Source organism: Myotis myotis, unplaced genomic scaffold (genome assembly GCF_014108235.1).
Source record: "Myotis myotis isolate mMyoMyo1 unplaced genomic scaffold, mMyoMyo1.p scaffold_m19_p_11, whole genome shotgun sequence".
NCBI lineage: Eukaryota > Metazoa > Chordata > Mammalia > Chiroptera > Vespertilionidae > Myotis > Myotis myotis.
This window is the reverse complement of record NW_023416315.1, coordinates 77,365,206-77,389,864: the sequence shown is the minus strand read 5'-3', so window position 1 is coordinate 77,389,864 and position 24,659 is coordinate 77,365,206. Positions and strand designations below refer to the sequence as shown.

The 24,659-nt window shown below is 41.5% G+C and overlaps 2 pseudogenes; both read right to left on the bottom strand.

Moving 5' to 3' along the window:
• Window positions 1–12,079: 12,079 nt before the first annotated feature.
• On the bottom strand, window positions 12,080–12,201 carry LOC118666712 (annotated as a pseudogene).
• Window positions 12,202–14,877: 2,676 nt separating this feature from the next.
• On the bottom strand, window positions 14,878–15,670 carry LOC118665764 (annotated as a pseudogene).
• Window positions 15,671–24,659: the final 8,989 nt, after the last annotated feature.

The window sequence follows — 24,659 nt, the reverse complement described above, 5'->3', positions numbered from 1 at the left end:
ACAAGGTGAGATAAAAACTCATCCCTTCTATTCCATTCAGATCTGGAGGAGACAGCTCTCTAGTACAGTTAAATGAGCCAGGTTAGCATGGTTCACCTGTCCACGCACACTTGCTCTGCCCCCAGTTCTGCCCCCAGTGTCTCTACGTTCACAACCAAACTCAAACTCACCTCCAAAATTGCTGGGTAATTCCAGATCTCTTCCATACAGTATCCTCTGTCTTGTGTCTTTACAGACAAAGTCTCCCAAGTCCCTGGTGCCTTCATATCACTAAAGAGACACATAAAAGGAGGAAATAATCTGCAACAGCTGAGTGCATATTGGAGCATAAGGCCCACACCCCTGCCTGGAAACCATTGGGAACACAAAGGGGAAAGCCAGTGCCAAATGCTGAGACTGGACATTTCCTCTGCTGCCAAGGTCATTGTGGTTTAAGAGTTGTGCACTTATCCCAGCAGAGGCACTGATAGGTAATCTGGGTTTTGGTCTTGTCCACTTTCCAATATCCTTTTTCAAGGAACAAACAGGAAAACTCTACCATTATCACTTGCTAAGAAAGGCAGTGGTGGTTAGCGAAAATAAAGGGGGAGAAATAAGAATGGCAATGTTCAGTGTATGCAAAGAAACATTTGAATATTGCTCTTTGGTTGGGGAAGAATAAAGCCTAGAGAGTCCCCAAGGGACAGTGATTGAGCTGTGGAATGTATGAAGAAGAATGGGCATTAGGGGGCAGGCACACCCTGATAAGGCTACAATCAGTACACTTTAGGGAAGAGAGTGTGTTTTCTGTCTATACAATAGTTACAAGACAGATATTGTCAGAGTAGATTAAAACACATGACCCAGGCTTTGTAGGGGCACCGAACTGGCCGAGGGACTGTCTCACAGCCTGACTTCACTGAGCCTACTGCTGTCACAAAGCAGAGTCCCACTTATCAGCTAAGAAGTGGGGTGCAGGGGAGCACTGTGCTTGACAAGGCAGTACTGCAAGCAGTGGAGCAGCAGACATGCAGCTCTGTGGTGAGGAGGGGGTTCAAGAAACAGACAAAAGAGAAAAAATGGGGGCCAAAGAGGCAGACATATTCTGCTTCTTGTCCCAGAGAAGATAGAAGGAACAACTAAGTGGAATAACATCCACTCAGAATTGGCAAATTAGACACAGCTGGTGAGACAATTCACAGCCAGGAAGGGCAGAGGATGCCTGGAGAATGGGTAGAGAATGAGACACATAACCACACACCCTGAGAGAAGATTCCATCCATGAATGGAACAATAACACTCAAGTTGTTTGTACTACACCAAGAGAACCCAAATATCCAAAGTAGGGGGCATCCTCAGCATACCCAGCCTAGAAGACCTGAGAGATTGCACCACTGGGTCCCACAGAACATCTACTCTATAAGACAAACTCAAAAAATCTTGGTGACATAGAAGTGTGATCTAGAAACTATCACAAAGGAACAGCAAAAATAGGGAGACAAAGAAACAACCCCCATAAAAAAGAAATGGAGGAATCACCAAAAAAGGAAATAAATAGAATGGAGGCAAGCAATTTGTCAGAGAACAAATTCAGAGCAATGGATACAAGGACACTGAAAAGGATGGAAGATAAATTCAACAACATGTGTAAGAATCAAGAGGAAACTAAGAATAGTCAAGAGGAAATGAAGAATGTAGTAAAGAACACAACGGAAATTTTCAACAGTAAACTAGAAGAAGCCAAGGACTGCATCAGCGAGTTAGAAGAAAAGGTAGAAAAAAACACCCAAGCAGAGAGGCAACTGGAAAAAAAAAACCTTAAAAAGCCAGAGAAGAGGGTAATGGAGCTTTGTGACAACACAAAATGAAATAACATCTGCATAATAGGGGTGCCAAAAGGACAAGAAGAGGAGCAAGGATTAGAAAGCCTATTTGAAGAAATAATGACAGAAAACTTCCCTGACTTGGGGAAGAAAAAAGTAACACAATTCCAAGAAGCACATAGAGACCCAAACAAAATGAACACAAGAAGACACATCATAATTAAATTGGCAAACATCAATGATAAAGTAAGAATCTTAAAGGCTGCCAGAGAGAGACAGAAAGTTACCTATAAGGGATCTCCCGTTAGACTATTAACCGATTTCTCAACAGAAACACATCATGCCAGAAGGGAATGGGATGAAATATACAAAGTGATGCAAAGCAAAGGACTGCATCCAAGAATAGTATACTAGCAAAGCTATAATTCAAAATTAAAGGTGAAATCAGGAGCTGCAGAGACAGAAAAAAAAAAAAAAAGAAAGGCTACGGGAGTTTATTACTAACAAGCCAGCAATGCAAGAAATGCTAAAGGGACTGCTGTAAACAGGAGAAATAGAAAGGGAAGAAGGAAAATGGCAATAAACAAATACCTATCAATAATAATCTTAAAAATAAATGGACCAAATGCTCAAATCAAAAGACAAAGGGTATGCTGAAACCAGTTTGGCTCAGTGGATAGAGCATCAGCCTGTGGACTGAAAGGTCCCAGGTTCAATTCCGGTCAAGGGCATGTACCTTGGTTGTGGGCACATCCCCAGTGGGGAGTGTGCAGGAGGCAGCTGATCGATGTTTCTAACTTTCTATCTCTCTCTCTTCTTCTCTGTAAAAAAATCAATAAAATATATTTAAAAAAAAAAAAAGACAATGGGTAGCTGAATTGATCAGAAAACGTGACCCATATATTTTCTGTCCACAAGAGACCCAACTCAGAACAAAGGACTCATATAGACTGACAGTGAAGGGATGGGGGAAATTTTTTCAGGTAAATGGAAATGAAAAAAACAAGCGGTGATAGCAATACTTATATCTTACAAAATAGACCTCAAAGTGAAGGCCAAAGCAAGAGATAAGGAGGACCACTTCATAATATTAAAGGGAATAATTCAACAAGAGGATATAACTCTGGTAAACATATATCCACCCAATACAGGAACACCCAAATACATAAAAAAAACTCCTGGAAGATATCAAGGCAGAGTTCTAGAGCAATACAATCATAGTAGGGGACTTTAATACCCCTTTGAGACTATTGGATAAATCCTCTAAACAAAAAATCAGCAGATAAATAGCAATCCTAAGTGACATACTAGATCAGATGGAATAAACTGACATCTTCAGAGTATTTCTCACAATGCTACAAAATACACATTCTTCTCCAGTGCACATGGGACGTTTTAAAAGATAGACCACATATTTGAACATGGGCAAAGTCTCTTCAAATTGAAGAAGATATAAATCTTATCAAGCATCTTCTCAGATCACAATGGGATAAAATTAGAAATTAACTACAATAAAAACAATGAAAAAAATCAAGCACTTGGAGGCTAAATAGCATGCTATTAAACAATGATTTGGTAACCAAAGAAATCAAAGAAGAAATTAAAAGTGTCCTGGAAACAAATGACAATGAAAAAACAAAAATCAAAAATCTATGGGGACACAGTGAAAGTAGTCCTGAGAGGGAAGTTCATAGTTCTACAGGCCTACCTCAAAAAAACAAGATAAAAATGGTAATAAATTATCCAACTCTACAACTTAAAGAGTAGAAAGAGAGCAATAAGAAAAGCCCATAATATGCAGAAGGAAGAACATAATAAAGATGAGGGTGCAAATAAAGGACATAGACACACAAAAAAAATACAAAAGATCAATAAAACCAAGAGCTGGTTCTTTGAGGATAAACAAGATTAATGAGCCTCCTACCAGGTCCACAATGAAACAATGAGAGAGAACCCAAATAAATAAAATCAGAAATGAAATATGTGAAGTAATAACTGACCCCACAGACATACAAAGTTTTGTAAAAAAAAATACCGTGAACAACACTTCCAACAAACTGAACAACTTAGAAGAAATGGACATATTCCTAGAAAAATACAACCTTCCAAAACTCAATCAGAAAGAATAAAAAAACATGAATAGGCTGATAACTATTGATTAAATTGAAGCAGTAATCTAAAAACTTCCATCAAACAAAAGCCCTGATCTGGATGGCTTCACAGAGGAGTTTTACCAAACATCCAAAGAAGAACTAAAAGCTATCCTTCTCAGAGTATTCCAAAAAATTCAAGAGGAAGGTACACAACCAAGCTATTTCTATGAAGCCAGCATTACTTTAATACCAAAACTAGATAAGAATACTTCAAAGAAAGAGAATTACAGGCCAATATCCCTGATGAACATAGATGCTAAAATCCTCAACAAAATTCTAGCAAATTCAGCATTACATTAAAGACGATACAACATGACCAATTGTTATTTATTCTGGAGATGTAAGGTTGTTACAATGTCTGCAAATTAATAAATGTGTGTGATACATTACATAAACAAATTGAGAGCAAAAATCCATGATCATATCAATTGATGCAGAAAAAAACATTTGACAAAATCCAACACCCTTTTTTAATAAAAACTCTCAGCAAAGTGAAAAAAGAGGGCTCATACATCAACATAATAAAAGCCTTATATGACAAACCTACAGCCAACATCATACTCAATGGACAAAAACTAAACCATTTCCCTTAAGAATAGGAACAAGACAGTGATACCCAATTTCACCACTCTGGTTCAACATAGCAATGGAAGTGCTAGTCATTGCCATCAGACAAGAAGAAGATATAAAAGGCATCCAAAATATAAAAGAAGTAAAACTGTCATTATTCGCAGATGATATGATATTGTACATAGAAGATCCTGAAGACTCCATACAAAAATTAGGAGACTTAATAAATGAATTTGGCAATGTAGCAGGATACAAAATTAACATTCTGAAATTTAGGGCTTTTTTGTACACTAATAATGAACTCACAGAAAGAGAAACTAAAAAACTTTCCAATTTACCATTGCAACAAAAAAATCAAGATACCTAAGAATAAACTTAACTAAGGAGGTAAAAGATCTGTACTTGGAAAACTACAGGATATTGAAAAAAAAGGAGATAGAGGGAGACATAAACAAATGAAAGAATATACCATTTTCATGGATTGGAACAATCAACATCATTAAAATATCCATATTTCCCAAATCAATTTATAGATGCAGTGCAATCCCCATTAAAATACCAATGGCATATTTCAAAGACTAGAACAAACTCTCTAAAAATTAATCTGGAATAAAAAAGACCCCAAGCCCTAAACAGTTTAGCTCAGTGGATAGAGCATCGGCTGGCAGACTCAAGGTTCCCAGGTTTGATTCCAGTCAAGGGCATGTACCTTGGTTGCAGGCACATCCCCAGTGGGGGGGGGGGGGTGTGTGCAGGAGGCACCTGATCAATGTTTCTAACTCTCTATCCCTCTCCCTTTCTCTCTGTGAAAAATCAATAGAATATATTTTTTAAAAAAGACCCCAAATAGCCACAGCAATCCTGTGAAAGAAGAAGAAAGTTGGAGGTATCACAATACCAGATGTCAAGCTATATTACAAAGCCACTGTCCTCAAAACTGCCTGGTACTGGCACAAGGACAGACATATAGACCAATTGAACAGAACAGAGAACCCAGAAATTGACCCAAGACATTATGCTCAATTAATATTCGACAAAAAAGTCAAGAACATACAATAGTGTCAAGATAGTCTCTTCAATAAATGGTGTTGGGAAAATTGGACAGATACTTGCAAAAGAAAATTAAACTAGACCACCAACTTACACCATATACAAAAATAAATTCAAAATGGATAAAGGGCTTAAATATTAGATGGGAAACCATAAAAATCTTAGAAGAATCCATAGGCAGCAAAATATCAGACATATGTCGTAAAATTTTCTTTACCTATACAGCTCCTAGGATAATGGAAACTAAAGACAAAATAACAAATGGAACTACATCAAAATAAAAAGCTTCTGCACAGCAAAATGAAACCATCAACAAAACAACAAGAGAGCCCACTGCATGGGAGAACATATTTGCCAATATTATATCTGAAAAGGGTTTAATCTCCAACATTTATAGGGAACTCATACAACTCAGCAAAAGGAAAATAAGCAATTCAAAAAATGGGCAAAGGACTTTTCAAAAGAGGATATACAGATGTCCAACAGATATATGAAAATATGCTCAAAGTCACTAATCATCCAAGAGGTGCAAATGAAAACAACAATGAGGTTATCATCAACAAATCAACAAAGAACAGGTGCTGGCAAGTATATGAAGAAAAAGGAACCCTCCTGCACTGCTGGTGAGAATGCAGATTGGTGCAACCCTGTGGAAAACAGTATGGAATTTCCTCCAAATATTAAAAATGGAACTCCCATTTTACCCAGTAATACCATTTCTAGGAATATATTCCACGAAATGAGAACCATTAAGAAAGGACATATGCACCCCTATATTCACAGCAGCACAATTTACAATAGCTAAGATTTGGAAACAGCCTAAGTGCCCATCAGCATATGAGCGGATTAAAAACCTGTGGTACATCTACACAATGGAATACTACACTGATGTAAAAAAGAAGAAACTTTTACCATTTGCAACAGCATGGATGGAATTGGAGAGCATTATGCTAATTGAAATTAGCCAGTCAGAGAAAGATAAATATCTTATGATCTCACTCATTTGTGGAATATAATGAACATAAAGTTATCCAGAGACATAAAAACATCAAACAGATGTATAACCTCAGAGAGAAGATGGTGGGGGTGGGGGATGGTTAAGAGATCAACCAAAGGATTTGTATGCATGTATATAAGCATAAACCATGGACTCAGACAGTAGGAGGTGGGATGTGCTGGGGATTGGGAATGGTCAGGGAGAAGTCAATGGGGAAAAAGAACACATATGTAATACTTTAAACAATAAATAATTTAAATTAAAAAAGAAAAACATGAGCGAACCATAGCCTGCTTACAGAAAAGTTCTTTCAAATATTATGGTACAAACAAGGTGAAAATTAAAATAAGGAAAAGATAAATGGTACATATATTACTCATGAAAATGGAAGAAAAGGCTTTATTGACAGCAAATACATTAAACTTCAGAACAGACGCAGAGATGAATATTATCTACACTAATAAAAGGGAAATATGCAAATTAACCATCACTCCGCCACTCCGCTATACTCACCAGTCAATCAGGAGTGAGTATGCAAATTAACCCAACTAACATGGCGGCGCCCATGGAGCTGGAGTGAGCAGGAGGCTTGAGTTGCCCCTGTCGATGGAGGAAACCAAGCTTCCCACCTGTCCTGGCTGGCCCTGGGCCATGCTCAAGGCTACAAAGTTTCAATTATAGAAGATAAATAAATCCCAGGTACCTGCTTCCAGTCCGCCCTGGCCTCTGCTCAGGGAGGCATTGAATAAAAAAAAAAGAAAGAAAGAAAAGAAAAAAAAGGATAGGCTGGGAGCTTGGGTCACCGGGGGACATGGCCAGCCTGGAAACAGCCATTAGCCCCTCACCCAGGCTGTCCATGGACCCCAGCAGGATCCCCCCCCCCCCGAAGGGGCTGTGGCTAGCCTGAAAATGGCCCTCAGCCCTTCACCAAGGCTGGCCACACCCCATAGGGTGAGGGTCCCTGCTGGGGGGCTTGAACAGCCTGAAAACAGGCATTAGCCCCACACCTAAGCTGGCCAGACATTCCAATAGGGACCCCCACCCTGAAGGGGATGTGGCCAGCCTGAAAACGGCCCTCAGCCCCTCACCCAGGCTGGCCAGGCACCCCAGCAGGGACCTCCACTCTGAAGGGGATGTGGCCATCCTGAAAACGGCCCTCAGCTCCTCCCCCAGGCTGGCCAGGCACCCCAGTGGGACCCCCACCCTGATCCAGGACACTTTTCAGGGCAAACAAGCCAGCCCCCACCTGTGCACCAGGCCTGTATCCTATATAATAAAAGGGTAATATGCAAATTGACCCTAACAGCAGAATGACTGGGAATGACTGGTCACTATGACTCACACTGACCACCAGGGCACAGATGCTCAATGCAGGAGATGCCCCCTGGTGGTCAGTGAACTCCCACAGGGGGAGATCTGTTCAGCCACAAGCCAGGCTGATGGCAACCAGCACAGCCATGGTGGCGGGAGCCTCTCCCACCTCCTCAGCAGCGCTAAGTATGTCCGACTGCAGTTTAGGCCTGCTCCCCACTGGCAAGTGGACGTCCCCTGAGGGCTTCCAGACTGCCAGAGGGATGTCTGACTGCCAGCTTAGGCCTGATCCCTTGGGGAGGGGGCTTAAGCCAGCATGTGGACATCCCCCAAGGGGTTCCAGACTGCGAGAGGACACAGGCCAGGCTGAGGGACCCCCCCCCTCCCAAGTGCACACATTTTTGTGCACCGTGCCTCTAGTATAGGAATAAATAGTCACTCTAGTTTCTGACTCTGCAAGGCTGTCAATACAGACTATTTCTAGATTTGGGGCTCAAGGTTCCTTCTGCTGGAATGAAAGCAAGTGGTGACAATCTGATAGATCCTCCTCATCTGCAGTTTGAATGTCTCTTGTGAGGCAATGAGGTGCTCAGGTAAATTCTGCATGGATTATACAGCATCAATCACTGAGATTGTTTAAGATACTTTTGTGGTGATTTTTCAAGCTTATATCATGCACTGTAGCTGCAATTTGCAATTTAAAAGCTCAGGGGAAATTTTTAGGTTTTAGTAACTTCAAGTTAAATGGTGAGAAAAAAATAAAACATTAGTTCAGAGGGTTATAGCTCAAAGATTTAAGAAAACTAGAAAAATTCAGGATCCAGTCGATTTATAGTTGGAAAATAAAACTTTCAAGATAACTTGAACAAGAACCTGATATCCACAAAATGTGTTATAAATACTTTTTAAAGACAATTTCTCCCCCTAAAGTCATCATCATTGATATTAAAGTTAGCCAAATTAAGACTATTTGCTGCATTAAATCCAGTTTTAATTTGGCCTGATTTTTTCCATAAACACAAGATTAGCAATTGACCATATAGGCTCTCCTAATTCTGTTTTGCTGCAATCTCATAAGGAAAATTGAACTTTAGGTAGCTTAGGCCTTCTCTCTGGCCACCACCTTCCATCTTTGCTCCGGCCAGCCGGAGTCTTCAGTGTTCACTCTGGCCAGAGCCATTAGTCTTTGTTCCAGCCGGAGCCTTCAATCTTCTCCACTCCAGCCAGAGCACCGCTCCTGTAGCTCCCTCCCTCCTCCCTCTGCCTTCTCCTCATAGCAGATGTCCCACCCCACCCGGCTGCTCTGCACCTGCATATGCAAATTAGCCCAACATCTTTGTTGGGTTAATTTGCATACTCTCTCCTGATTGGCTGGTGGGTGTTGTGGAGGTGTGGTCAATTTCATATTTTTAATAGTGTAGATGTTACCTCAATAAATTTAATAAAACAAAAATATAAAAATAAAATGAATAAAATTACTATCTTGGAAAACAGGTATATATTAGGAAAATGAAAAATAATTAGCAATCATTTTAAGCAATAAGGAAAAAATAAAAATAAAACATGGGAGAAATATTTACAAATCACACATCTGATAAAGAACCTGCAAATATATTTTATAAAAACCTGACAAAGAACAGAATGCATAAAGAACTCATAATCCATGAATGAAAAGACAAATAACCCTGAACATATATGCATGTGGCTGAGACCTAGATCTCAGGCCTCTGTGGAGGAGGAGATGATGATGATTTTTCCCAACATGGAGATTTGTTAATCCCAAATCCCAATTTAGGAAAAGTTTTAGAAAAACAAGATGCTTTTTAATAGGAAGAAAAATCTTGAAAACTATTGCCTTAGATACTCTATTTTTTTTGATACTCTATTTTTTTATATTTGTCTAAAAACATAAATGAGTCTGTTCTTTTAAAAGCATATGTTGTTGAGAAACAGACTTAGAGATGGAAAGTAGGCTGACATCTGTCAGGGGGTGAGGATCTGGGAGAATTGAGCAAAAAAGAAAAAATTAGAAAAAATAAAGGACAAAGACAACAGTGAGATGATTAGGTGTGAGGGGCGAGGTGGAGAATGGAGCATACATGATGATGGAAGGAGACCTGACTTGGGATGGTGAATACACAATAAAGTGTACAGATGATGTGTTTTAGAATTGTGCACCTGAAACCTATATAATTTTGTTAACCAGTGTTACCTCAATAAATTCAATAAAAAGGAAAAAATAAATTTAAGTAAAGAAAATTTAGTTACTGTACTCATCCCAGAAATCTCTATATATAAAAAGCCAGCAAATGGAACACCAGAATGACTGGTCACTATGAAGCCCCCTGCTATGACACGCACTGTAGCCAGTGAACCAGCCTCATTGGGAAGTGGGGCCGGCTGGCCAACCTCTCATGACCCCTCCACCTGGCTGCCCCCCCCCATGGCCCCCACCACCCTGATTGGCCTGCAGCACCTCCCCCCCCAGCCCCGCCTCTGAATGCCCCTCCCCCCGGCTAGCTCTGCCCCCGATCAGCCCCCTGTATACCACTGACCACAGCCCCTCGCCACAGCTGGCCTTACCCCCAATTGGCCCTCTACCCCAATAAGGGGTGAGGCCTGCCAACCAATCGCCCACAGCCCCTTCCCCCCCTCCCCCCCGCCAGCCTGGCCCTCATCAGCCCGAATCAGGCTGGGCTGACTGACTAACCTCCTGCTGTCTCCTCCTCCTGACAGGCACACCACAATCTGCCGATTGGGGCTGGGCCGGCCAGACCCCACACATGCATGAAGTCATGCACTGGCCCTCTAGTACATAAATAAGAAAGTAAATAAAAGCATATGTTGGTTCAAAATCTCCCAGGAATACTCTGAAAGCATCCCCATACAGAGGGCAGGGAGAGACCTAAGAAATAAGCAGACCTAAGAAATAAGCAGATCACTGCAGATGGTTAGGTAGCAGTTTAATAGGCCAGGGAACTTACTTACAAGGATTGTCTTGAGTGGCCTGAAGACAAATATTCTCAGCAGCTACCTGCCAGATATGAAAAGTTGATATAGAGGCCTTAGCTGGGCCTAGTCACATACAATATCCAACTGGTCTCAGCAACACTATCTCAAGTGCCCTTGAAGCAGCTCCTGGGAAGGGAAAAGGCAAGCTGAATGCACATGTCAAAGACAGTTGGAGTGAGCCTCCAATTGCCTTGGTCCAACCTTTGGATCAACTGGAGGTCACATCTTCTCCATGACCTTACACAGCGTAGCAGAACACAATGAGTTCAAAGGAACACAGTCTTGGTGGGAGAAAAATTTCTATTTCTCCAGTAAAGAAGACAGGGGAATAAAATCCAAAGCTCTGTCTCTCCTAAAAGAGGCTTATATGTTCACTTTGGTAAATTACATGTTGATTTCTTGTTTGCAACTAGATAAACTTATCAGTCATAGTTCTGGTCAAGTTCATCCCTGTTAGAGTTCCTCTGCAGAATACTGTGCCACATGTTAGCATTTAGTAAGAACAGCCCAGACTTGAGAGCACTGCCCCATCTGTCACCAACACTCCATTCTTGGTGACCAGCTCCTACAATTTCCTATGCCCCCACCCCTTCTGCAGTGTTCCCTGAGAGGTCAGCAAGGGGCTTCACTAGCATGCACGCGGCTCATTTGATGGCTGCTCTCTCAGATGCCATAGCAACAAAACAATCACATGCAAGAGAAAACACAGGTTAAGACACCAATTCCTAAAATTAGGGGCAACTTTTTCTACCCAGGACCCATGACCTCATCCATTGACTCACAAAGTGCCCTGGGCTGGGGGACAGATAACTCAGGGCATTGACTTGTATTCCCATGTGATTTAGCAAAGAGGGTACATTAGCAGGCTCATCAAATATGAACACAAAACATTCTCTTTGGGCAATGATAGAGATTTCAACTGATAGGAGAGATATTCTGGTATCAGAAACCCTAGAGGGAATTTTTAAAAGAAACATTAATAAAGATCAGGGCATTTCTGAAAGACAAAAGAGAGTGATTATCATTAAGATATCTCACCCTGACCAGTTTGGCTCAGTAGATAGAGTGTCGGCCTGTGGACTGAAGGGTCCCAGGTTCGATTCCGATCACGGGCATGTACCTTGGTTGCGGGCACATCCCAAGTGGGGGTTGTGCAGGAGGCAGCTGATCGATCTTTCTCTCTCATCGATTTTTCTAACTCTCTATCCCTCTCCTTTCCACTCGATAAAAAATCAATAAAATATATTTTTTAAACTGATAAGAACAGATACTACACTTGATCTTAGCCAAAAGGCCGAGAAGCGATAAAAAAATATATATATATTTTTTAAAAAAGATTTCTCAATCAGGATTCTAGCAGCAGAGATGTCTCACTCGAATTAGGTAATTGGGGGAGAGTCAAGTGCATGATTTCCTACAAGCTATGGTCTGGGGGATACAAGTGACAGGGAGACTGCTGATAACAGTGAGGAAATTACAGGCTAACCCTAAGAGGGTGAATGAGACCTGGAACCCACAACTTAGAGAAGGTGTAATCTTCAATTTAGGGTTGAAGCTAGTTAGAGATTAACTTGTAGGGAGAGAGGCACAAAAACAAATACCCGGGCCTTCCTTTTCTACCCAGAAGAGATCTCCTGCTTGGACTTCCCATTGGCAGAAGTCAAGCAAAAGTCAGAGAGTCAGAGATCCCAGTCATGTTGTTAGATAGGACAAGGGTCTCAATGTATGGGCCATTCTTACTAAGTGCTACTCCTGTTAAAGGTTTAATTTATGAGACCAGCTGGGAACAGGATGAATGTGTCAAGAACTAAACAGAACAAGCGTAGCCAACAGGAAAAAAAAAAAAAAAAAAAAAAAAAAAAAAAAAAAAGGAAAGAAAGAAAAGAAAAGAAAAAGAAAAAGAAAGAAAGAAATCTGTAATTGACCAGATAGTGTAAAGAATAGCTAAGCCTCTCCATTTGGGGAGACAGAACTTTTAATATGAATCTCCTGTCTCTGTTGACTTGCTACAAGTAAATAAATCTAAGCTGTGACAACCGTGTCTCCTTCTGGAATTGGACAGCCCATGTGGAGAAGCCCTTGAATTAGGTAACAATATGATCCACATAGATCAGCCTCCAGGGGGCAAATAGCTAGGCAGAGGAGGGCAGTGTGGATCTATAGATGCAAATGAAAATATTTAGCACAGTAGAGATTTTTAAGTTACAGTCAGGGACATTTTAGGATGGCACCTAAAAAGGAAAAGAGAGAAAATCAAGAAGAGAATTTAGCAACTTCCAAACATCCATGTGTTACCAGACAGGGATTGGCCCATAGTGTGTGAGTTCTTGACTTGGTGCAGGAAAGAGGATGTTTATTAAAGCTGGGGACAGGGTCATAAAGGAAGGGTTTAGGGTAGAAGACACAATAGGAGAGGGCCGAGGTGGGGCTGCTTTGGCTCACTGGGAAGTCAGGGGAAAGGAGGCCTTGGAGACAGGATCAGGGGCTGAGGCTGGGTCCCACTGCCCACTGCTCCCTGGGTTGCAAGTCCCTCATGGGAACCCATAGAGCTTAGGAAGAAATAAAAAGTTCATGCCTGGTACAGGGCCTGGGCTTGTGCAAGAGTGAGTTTTTGTCTTGAGGATTTTTTATCCTTTTATTCCCCGGATCAGCTTTTCAGGTTCATTTTTAATATGCTGATGCATCAAGATAAGTGTATAGGGGAGATTTGGATTATTCGTTGGTCTGTTTTACTGTTTTATTTTATCTTAGTTGTGCCTGGCTTTGATGTGGTTTTTGTTATTTTTCCCTGACTTCATCTGCCCTTGGGTTTAGCTGGCACAAATGGCATGAATTGGGTCTTTGTGCTCTACTTCCCGGACCAGAGTGATTTAACCAATGTATTCTCTGGTTAGGGACTAGACATAAACCATTTGCTCTCAAGTGCCCTTGGTTGGGGAAGATAAGATTTTGCAATTAACAAGCTGGCTACAAGCCAACCATCTTCTCATCTCAGTTTCTGTATACCTTTTGTCCAGGAATTTTCCTGGCTTCCTACTATCCTGCCTCACAAGGACCACAGAACCATCTTGCTGGAGAAACCAGCTGCTTCACCAACAAGGTGCTCAGAGACGTGGACTGAAAAAAATGTGCATCACCAGTTATGCTAACACTTGACACATGCAGGATTTCTCATTTGAATTTCACTAAATTGAGTCTATTATTTCTTCATATTATAGTATTGCCTGATTATGCCAATACTGAAACTTCTTCCATTTGCTAGCATTGTGGTTAATGGTAGTGAATGAGCTGGAAAGATGCTGGTGGTTACTATCAATGCATAACAAACCATCCCAAAGCCTAGTGGTTTAAATCAACAAAACTTTATTTTTCTCATGAATCTGCAGTCTGGGCAGGATGCAGTGGGGGTGGCCCATCTTTGCTCTTTGCAGCTTCACCTGAGGTGGCTCAGTTGGCAGCTGGAGAATCTGCTTCCATGTTGCCTCACTTGCATGGCTGGCAAGTTGGTTCTTCTGACAGATGAAAGACCAGCCAGGGGAGTGGGCCAGTGACTTCAAGTCCTCTTCACACGGCCTCTCGATGAGCAACCTGGGCTTCCTCACCACATGGTGGCGAAGTGCCAAGCCCACAAACCTTAGGGAGCAAAGAGGCATTTTTCCTATCTCACTGTTGAAGTCACAACCACACACTGGTTGTCAAAGCAGTCACACAGCCCATTGAATTTCAAGGTAGGGGACAAAACCTATAATTCAACAGAAGGGAAAACAAACTCAGATTACAAGGAGAATGGGTGGGATAGGATATATTGTTGTAGTCATCTTTGGAAAATACAAAAACCACATTAACAAATCATAGTAAATTAACTAATAAAATATACATTATTTCCAAAACATACTCTGTATTTTTGAAAGTGTATTCTAAATCCCATTTACAACATCTTTAAATATATTTCTTCCAGCTTCTTCCCTAATATTTTTAATTTTTCATTATCGCTCTCCAATAAGATTTTTTTCTCCTCCATTGCTTGCTCTGATATCTTTCCCTCAGCACATTGCTCCTCAAGTAGTTTAGTTTCCTTCTGTAATTGATCATCATAGATTATCTACAAGGCTCTTCCTGATGTTGCAGCTTCTCCCCTATATCCTTGTAGATGGCATCAGAAAAGTGAGCCCCTCCGTTCTTCTGCACCATTTCCTCTATCAGCTCCACCAGCTCCTGCTTTTTAGCTTCCTTCTCAGTCTATCTGCCCTTTGCTTGTTATTGAAGGCACAGCAGCAGTTCCCAAACTTCCTGATGATGCTTTGCAGGTTTACCTCTGATGCTGCTATAAACTCAGGCAGTGTCTGATCACCTAAATCATCTTTGCGAGTGAACAAGATGATCATGTGTTTCATGGCTGGCTCCCCAACAAGGGTCTTGATCAATGCAACTGTTTTCTGTTCCTCCTCCGTGTAGCGGCCCAGCTGTAGAACCAGGATGATGGCGTGGGGCCCCAGGTAGGAGAAGAGGACACACCTGCTGATTTGCTCACAGGTGGTCTTCAGTGTCTCCTTGGTGTCAAAGAGCCCTGGGGTGTCCAAAACAACATCTTTAAATATATTTATTTCCTCCCCTTCCAGACCTCTGATGCTCTCTGACAGCTCTTGGTAAAAGCATGGGCAGCAATTTTATAAACAAATTCTTTTCTCCCAAGGATGGTGTTTGCTGTTGTACTTTTTCCACTTCTGGTTTTCCCCACCAGAACAATCCTCAGTGTTGTGTTGAAGGCCAGCCATCTTCTTTCAAGAGGCTCTGGGGTGCAGGTATCAACAAGAACTCAAGGAAGGGAATGAGAAGGGAAAAGGATACTTAGGTAAGTGGGGACCATTCCCAAACCTATTTTCTTTGTTCTTGTCCTCCCTGAAAATTTGTAATCATCTATTACTCATCTGGAAGAAATAATAAAGCAGAGTTTTTCCACAAAAGAGTATAATGGCCAGGTGCTTTTCAAAGGAGAATTCACTTATATCTCTACAAAGCTGATCATGTCAATATTAAGTGAGATATTCCTGATCATATAAAAAAGGAGAGAAATCTTTCAATTCTTTTATGAATCAAGTGTGATGTTGTTTCTAAAGGCTAACAGAGATTTGACCAATAAATAAAGCTATAGACATATCTCATGTAGAAATATTCATACCAAAATTTGTTCTTACAATACATCTTATTAATAGATGAAATAGAAAATTACCTAGTGCAGTCAAGACATTTGACCAAATTAAAAACTGATCCATGTTTAAAGCATTTTATACATTGGAATTATAGATAATTATCTAGTATGATCTTATAAAACTATAAATTTAATTTTTTTATCATAACTTTTTCCCCTATCGGAGAAAGAGTGGATTATAAAGTTAAAATAATGAATTATAAAGTTTTAGAATGAAGAAAAGGTAGATATTTCTCTAACATTATTTTATAGTAGAGGTCTGAGGGGGGTCTCTCAGCCCAGCCTGCATCCTCTCACAGTCTGGGAGCCCTTGGGGGATGTCCTCCCACCTGCTCACTGCTCCTTATCACCTGGTGTGCTGCTCCTTAGCACTGCCACAGAGGCAGGAGAGGCTCCGGCCACCACCACTGCGATCACCAGCTGAGAGCCCAGCTTCTGGCTGAGCAGGGCTCCCGCTATGGGAGCACACTGACCACCAAGAGGCAGCTCCTGCATTGAGCGTCTGTCTCCTGGTGGTCAATGCACATCATAGTGACTAGTCGTTCCACTGATAGTTCCGCCATTTGGTCGATTTACATATTAGGCTTTTATTATATAGGATAACTGTAAAGTTAAAATTTTTTTCATCACCATTTTTTTAGGCAGGTGAAAAACAGTGGATTACAAAGTTAAATGATGGATTATAAAGTTCATTTGGATGAAGAAAAAAGCAAGTTACTCAGCACCATGAAGAAAAAGAACAAGGGGGAAAGGCTAGCTCTGCCAGGAGTCAAGCATTGTAGTTTCTATGATTACAGAAGTGTGATGTTGTTGTATGAATAGAGAGAACAGTGAACCAAAAACAGAAAATTCAGAAACAGACCAAATTAATCATACCTTATTCATTTATATACAATTCAATTACACTCTGTTACAGTTAGATTCAATGTGGCAGCATACCACATCAAAGGGGCCAAAGATGTAATAAAGCAACTTTAGGGTAATCATATAATCATACAGAAAAAAGATAAAATTGCATCCATTGCCTCATGCCATTCAAATTGCAATCAGATTAGAAGTTTAAATGTAAAAAAAAAATGCACATAAATAAAAGAAAAAACATGGATATATTATTTGTAAACTGGAGGTAAGGACACTATTTCTAAGATTTGAAATAAAGTAAAAAAAAGAATTAATAAGTGTGATTACATAAAAATATCACAGATAATATGGAACAAAAGACACCTTAGAAAAATTAAAGCAAACAATGTCAAATTAGGGTAAGTAATATTTTTCAGCTTACAACAAAAGGGGTAAATGTTCCTGTTATTCTCAGAAAATTAAAAAGTACAGAAACCAAATACTAGGAACTTGATAGAATATGGAGCAAGAGATGGGAATAAACATTCAGAGAAAAATGAATTTAAATGTACCTTGAATATATCAAAAGGCATTAACATACACTCAGAGAAAAATAAATCAAAACAGAAAAAATAAAATCACTAAAAATATTAATTAAATTACACCTCTAATTCTGAGGTGAGATACTATTTGACACCTCCAGGTTTGGCAAAAGTCCAAATGTATGCTAGCATAATCTGTTGTCAAAGGTATGAGGAAAGCAGGTCCTCTCCTGCATGGCTGGTGAGTATGGAAAAACAGTCCAAGCCCTACAGAAGGGAAGTAAGCACTGTGCTGCAAAAGTACATATGCATTTTCTCATTCATTGTCAATCCCCCATTTTAATAATTATCCCTTAAGTACACTGACAAAAATGCAGAAAAATGACATATAAGGCTATTTATTGCATCATTATTTGTATTAACAAAAGACCAAAAACCTATCAAATGGCCATCAGTAAGGACTGGTTGAATTACCTAAGAGATATTCACACAGTGAGGGACTATCCAACTGTGAAAAAAAATGTGTCTCTCTACACAAGAATGGAGAGATCTCCAGGATAAATCATTAAGTGGGAAAAGCAAAGTAAAGAAAATAATGTAGACTTTATCTACCATCTCTCTAATAAGGAGGAATATACACTACATATATAAAATATAATACATATCTTTTTCATATATATATGAAAAAGCAATATCAGGATACTCTGAAAAATAAACCAACAAAAATTTACTTACATGGGAATGGGAAAAGTAGGGTGGAGGGGACAGGGACAGAAGCTGAAAACTGGATGTCTTGGTTACACTAAGATTGCATAGAATTTATCTTGAAACCATGTAGGTAGTTTATGTAATTATACAAGGAAAATTATAGTTTAAAATAATAAAACCAAAAGCAAATGGCAAACATATCTGATTTTATATTGTGGGGTGGGTGAACCATATAAGGAATTGGTCCAAGACACCTAAAAAAGCAATAATTTCCTTGTCCAACTTTAATGGTATTAACTTAAAAAAAATTACCCTGAAAAGATATAAAATTATTTTCAAAAATTCTATTCTTGTGTGTGTGTGTGTGTGTGTGTGTGCAGTTTTGAAGTCCATTGAAAGGCATAGAGCTAATAATGAGTTCAGTGTCCATGACCACCCTCAGTACCTAGAGTGTGGTTTCCAAATGCCATTTCCCACCAAAAAAATAGGGTTTTATAAATAAACTACTGATTCTAGGAATAGGCAGAGCTGTAAATAAGAAAGCCAGGATGCTCTAAAAAATCACTGGGATCTTATGGAAAGGACTAAAGAGCCAACCTCAAGAAAATGCAAGTGGACATGGATGGGGCAATGTGAGCATCGATAATAACTCCAATGAATCAAAATATATCAGATATCTTAAAATACATGAGTTCATAACAAAGCCTTCTGCTTAAAATAGTCAATCGCTCCCTTGGGATTGTGCTAGGAAAGCATTTCATTGTTATGAACATTGACAAATAAAAGGAAAAAATTGAGCATTCATCTTGTCTTTCAGATACAACTGAACATCGTAGAAATGAGAGAATGGTTGGAGGGAACTTCCTTTTTATAGGATTTTTCCATCTAATAAATAAGGGAAGAATGATAGAATTTGATGTCATTACTTCTGACCCTTAATGAAATTTAGGCCATCATTAACATCTATCAATGTCAAAGAAAGAGAGACAACCAAACATTATGTGCTTTCTGAGGGAAGTTTACAGCTGAACCTATGATGTATTTCCACCAAATAGTCAAACCTGAGTCAGATCAATCTTCTCCTTAAATATAACTTCACACAAAACACTGGAACTAGAAGAGCAGGTGAAATGAAACTGTGGGAATGTTAATCAACAAAATGTAAATTTCACAGTTCTTTTGGACAAAAGACTTCCTCCTTCTTACACAGAGAAATTTTCCAGAAAGAAACAGGGATGGTGAAAAAGCTATATATTAAATTAAATATAAGAGAAACCAAACAATTGTAATTTATGATTTTTTAAAAAATGTTCTTTTATTGCTTAAGGTATTACAAAGAGTATTACATATGTCTCCTTTTTTTTTTCCCCTTGACTTTCCCCCGGCCTCCCCTAGCCCCCAGTGTCTTGTGTCCATTGGTTATGCTTATATGCATGCATACAAGTCCTTCAGTTGATCTCTTACGCCCCCACCCCCAACCCTCCCCGGCCTACCTGCTATAGTTTGACAGTCGGTTCAATGCTGCTCTGCCTTTGTATCTATTTTTGTTCATCAGTTTATAATGGTATTTTTTATCCACAAAGGAGTGAGATCATGTGGTATTTTTCTTTCATTGGCTGGCTTATTTCACTTAGCATAATGTTCTCTACTTCCATGCATTCAGTTGCAAATGGTAAGAATTCCTTCTTTTTTACAGCAGCATAGTATTCCATTGTGTAGATATACCACAGTTTTCTAATCCATTCATCTGCAGATGGGCACTTAGGCTGTTTCCAAATCTTAGCTATGGTAAATTGTGCTGCTATGAACATAGGGATGCATATATCCTTTCTGATTGGTGTTTCTGGTTTCTTGTGATATATTCCTAGAAGTGGGATCACTGGGTCAAATGGGAGTTCCATTTTTAACATTTGAGGAAACTCCATAGTGTCTTCCATAGTGGCTGCACAAGTCTGCATTTTCACTAGCAGTGCACAAGGATTCCCTTCCCCCCCCCCCCATCCTCTCCAGAACTTGTTGTTTGTTGATTACTTGATTGTGGGAAACTGATATAGGGTTGAGCCTGGGACTGACCTGCTGGCAAAGTCACAAACAAGTCCTAGCTTAGAGGGCACAGTCCTCTTAGCATAATTAGGCTTGACCTTATAACACTCCCTAGATCTTATCTGGGAATCTAATGGGCTGAGGAAGTGCAGGAAGTATAACCATGGTGTAAACAAGTGAAATTCACAAAAACAGTGTAGCTTTGGTAACCACTACCTTGTTTACCGCTCACTATAAAAAGCTTGGTGAGGCCTGAGCACAGTGGAAGTCCTTCCTCTTGAGTTGGACTCGCCCGCCTGGTCCCCCAATATTCCCAAATTATCTCCTGTCTTTTCTTTTTCATTTGTTGTGCGGCTCCTCTTCCAGACCCCAACCCTGAACCACACAGGACGTGGAGGGAAACACTTATGACATCTGGCGCCCGACGGGGACTCTGGAAGTGAAGGCAAAGTGAGGAACAAAGAATTCACCATAAAGGTAGGAAAATTCATCGTAAAGGTGAGGGGTTATTTCACCGCACACAAACACCCACAATCAGCTACAGTGATCCAGAGCTGTAGGCGGTGTGGGAACGTTTTCTCAACCAGGCTAACGGGGCAGGATTCGGCTTTAAAAAAGTAGATTGGGCTTTTTTAAAAAAAGTAAGAAACTTTATTATAGACTTTTGAGTTGTATGTTTAAGGAGTTAAAAGTTTCAGAAGGTAATCTCTTATAGTTTTTGCATGTTGTTACAGAACATAACTTTTGTTTTCTTGAAAAAGGCACATTAGATCTTGAATGCTTGCAAAAAAGTTAGAACTTGAAAAAAAGGTCAGCAGCAGGGAAAAACTTGCCTCCAAAAACTTTTTTTCCTTGTGAAACACAGTATTTCATTTACTAGAGCCTTTAGGAGAGGCCAAGGGGGATAAATCTCCTCCCCTTACACCCTCCGCTCCTAAAGAGGAGCAGAAAGAAAAGAAAAAATGGGAGGAATGGCCTTCATGGCTCTCTCCACCTCAGAGTCCTAATCCTGAAATATTTACTTCTCTGTTAATAGAATCACCTGTGCTAAAACGCCAAATTATAAAGAAATTGGAATATTAAAAGGTACTTTTTAAAATCAGGCTGAAAGAAAAAAGAGTGCCATGGTCATCTTAATGTGGTTTCTTGTTCAAATTAAAATCTTAATTTGTATTTGGAATCTAAAATCTGTAATAAGAAATGAAACCCCGCTGCTGAGTCCGCCTCTGGTGTGGAGAGATTCAAAGGTGGCAGGAAAAAGCAGAGCTATAAGCTCTCCCACAATGAGATTACTCAATGTTTTATTTAAAAATTACTGGAGAACATCTTATGACAACCAAACTTTAGCTAAGATAACCTTGGGTGCTAGCCATGATTTTAGAAAGCGAAATAGGAAAAAATTTAAAATGTATTTTTCTATTAAGCATGACTTTGGGAAAAATATGCCATCTGAGTCATTTGCAGAAACTTCCCCCAAAGCAGGATGTGGGGGACGGGAAGGGAGCACATGGCGATCCAATATGGGCGCCCCCTCCCCAACTATTCTAAATGAAAAGTTTTACAAAATTTAAAAATGCGTCTGGGATTTCTGTGCACGTGTAAAGAGAAACTGGCTTGGAACTACCACGCGCATCCTCCTATTCTGGACATTTAGATAGAGTTGTGAGCTGAAATCTCTCTCCAAATGTACAGAATAAAACCCAAGACTGATTATTTCCTAAGAAAAATGGCAAATTTTACCCAAAGGAAAAAAGGTGCTGGCTAGATTCTAGCAACAAGATTGGTATATTTCCATAATAAAGAGTGATTTTTGAAATGTTAATGAAGCCTGTTCCAAAGTTAACCTTAAAACCTCAAAGAAATTCAGTAAAATTGTCTCTGTTACAAAAATTGGCTAAATAGTATGCCTTAAAATAATAATTTGGATTTGAATCTCAAGAATTATTGAACTATCTACACTAATGAAAGAGAAACATGGTAATTGGCGTACAACCACTACCCTTTTCATTGGCTAATCAGCGAGATATGCAAATTAACTGTCAGCCAAGATGGCGGCCGGCAGCCAGGCAGCTTGAAACTAACATGAGGCTTGCTTGCCTCAGTGTCGGAGGAAACCAACGTTCCCCGCCTGCGGCTGCAGGCCTCTGAGCCTGCAGTTTAAGAAACTGTAACAAATACCACCGGACTTCAGCCAGCAGGATTGCAACATTGTAAGCAAAGGCCAGAAACCTAATTTCAGCCTCGGAGGCCTAAGAGCTGGAGCCAAGCCTCAAAGCTAAAGCTGGCCCAGAATTAAAAAAAAAAAGGAAAAAAGGAGAGGTTGGGAGCTTCAGTCCCAGCCTGAAAACAGCCCTCAGCCCCTCACCCAGACTGGCCAGGCACCCCAGTTGGGACCCCCACCCTGAAGGGTGTGTGACCAGCAGCAAACAGCCATCATCCCCTCACCCCGGCTGGCCAGGCACCACAGTGGGGACCCCCACCCTGATCCAGGGCACCCTTCAGGGCAAAACAGCCGGCACCCACCCATGCACCTGGCCTCTACCCTATATAGTAAAAGGGTAATATGCCTCCCAGCACCGGGATCAGCGGAGCCACAAGGCCTCCCGGCACTGGGATCAGTGTGACAGGGGGCAGTGCCCAAACCCCCTGATCGCCCTGCAGCTCTGTGTGTGACAGGGGGTGGGGCCACACCTCCCTATCCACCCTGCTCTGTTCGTGACAGGGGAAGGCGCCCCAACCCCCTGATCAGCCCTGCTCTGTGCCTGATACAGCGGAGCTCCCCAACCCCTCCCCCCACACGGGCCCTGCTCTGTGTGTGACGGGGTAGCGCCATAACCTCCCCATCGGCCCTGCCCTGAGTGTGAGAGTGGCGGCGCCCCCAACCCCCTGATCGGCCCTGCGCTGTGGGTGATAGCGGGCAGTGCCCCAACCCCCCTGATGGGCCCTGCTCTGTGTGTGATGGGGGCAGCGCCCCAACCCCTGATTGGCCCTGCTCTGTGCGTGACAGGGTACAGAGCCCCAACCCCCTGATTGGCCCTGCTCTGTGCGTGACAGGGGGCAGTGCCCCAACCCCCTGATTGGCCCTGCTCTGTGCATGACAGGGGGTGGTGCCCCAACCTCCCCATCGACCCTGCCTTGAGTGTGATGGGGGCGGTGCCCCAACCTCCCAATCGGCCCTACCCTGAGCGTGACTGAGGGTGGCATCACAACCTCCCGATCGCCCTGCTCTGTGCATGACAGGGGGCGGTGCCCCAACTCCCCAGTCGGCCCTGCTCTGAGCCCGACCAGGGGCTGCACCTAGGGATTGGGCCTGCCTTCTGCCACCCAGGAGCAGGCCTAAGCCAGCAGGTCGTTATCTCCCGAGGGGTCCCAGACTGCGAGAGGACACAGGCCGGGCTGAGGGACCCCCCCCCCCCCCCCGAGTGCAAAAATGTTTGTGCACCGGGCCTCTAGTATTAATTATAAAAATCTAAGTAGCCCAGTAAAAGGACGGCTACGCTCTTAATTAAGGCTGGCTTCCCAAGGCATTTCTAATGGAGGAAGGGCTAGCCTCCCTTCCCCCAACAGAACAAGCAGATAGACAAAAAATTTCCTGCCAGTGGCAGCTTCTAAAGACAGGCTTGCTTCCCAGTTTCCCATCCTTGGGAGCAATGGCAGCCTAGGGCTTTGGGAGTTTGCTAAATTGCTAAATCTGCCTCATGAAAAATCTAGAGGACAGAATTAATTCTGTTGGTTGATTATGTCTTGCATTTTTGAAGTTTATTCTTAAAAATGTTATTAATCTAAAGAAATGCTAAACATTTGACTTACCAGCTAAGAGTTTAAAGTTCTGGTTAAATAAATTGGGAGAAATCATATAATTATAGTAAAATTTAAACATTTGTCTAATTGAAAAAAGAGGGTCCCTCTTCTTACAATTCAATTGCCTACAACTGTTGCCTGAGCTCTGTTCATGCTGAGGTTGAAGCCTCGTAGTAACTGGTGCCATGGATCTGTCTCTCGCCCAATGGCATGAGCTGGGCCCTCCCTGGAGAAGAAACCTGGGTTCCCCAAGATATGTGCAATGCCGGGGCCCCGCCAGCAGGCAAGGAGGATCCCAAGGCAGTTGCTGGGCATGGAGGCCACAGGGGCATAGGCTACCAAGGAGACAGAACTGAACCTCACATCACCCTACTTGGCCCAGAGATGGCTGGTAGTCAAAGATGGGTAAGACCCCACAGGGTGGGACAACCTAAGACAGGCACAGCGGGGGCCAGTAAGAGAGAACTTGGGGTTCAACAGAGGCGGGGCACAGATCCTCACCCCCCCAATTGTGCAGGGGCTTGAACACTCACCCCTTCTGAGGGAGGTCTCCTGCCCCCATGGCTGCTTCTCGCTTCCCACACTCAGCCCAGATCGGGACCCAGGTAACAGAAAGAGACT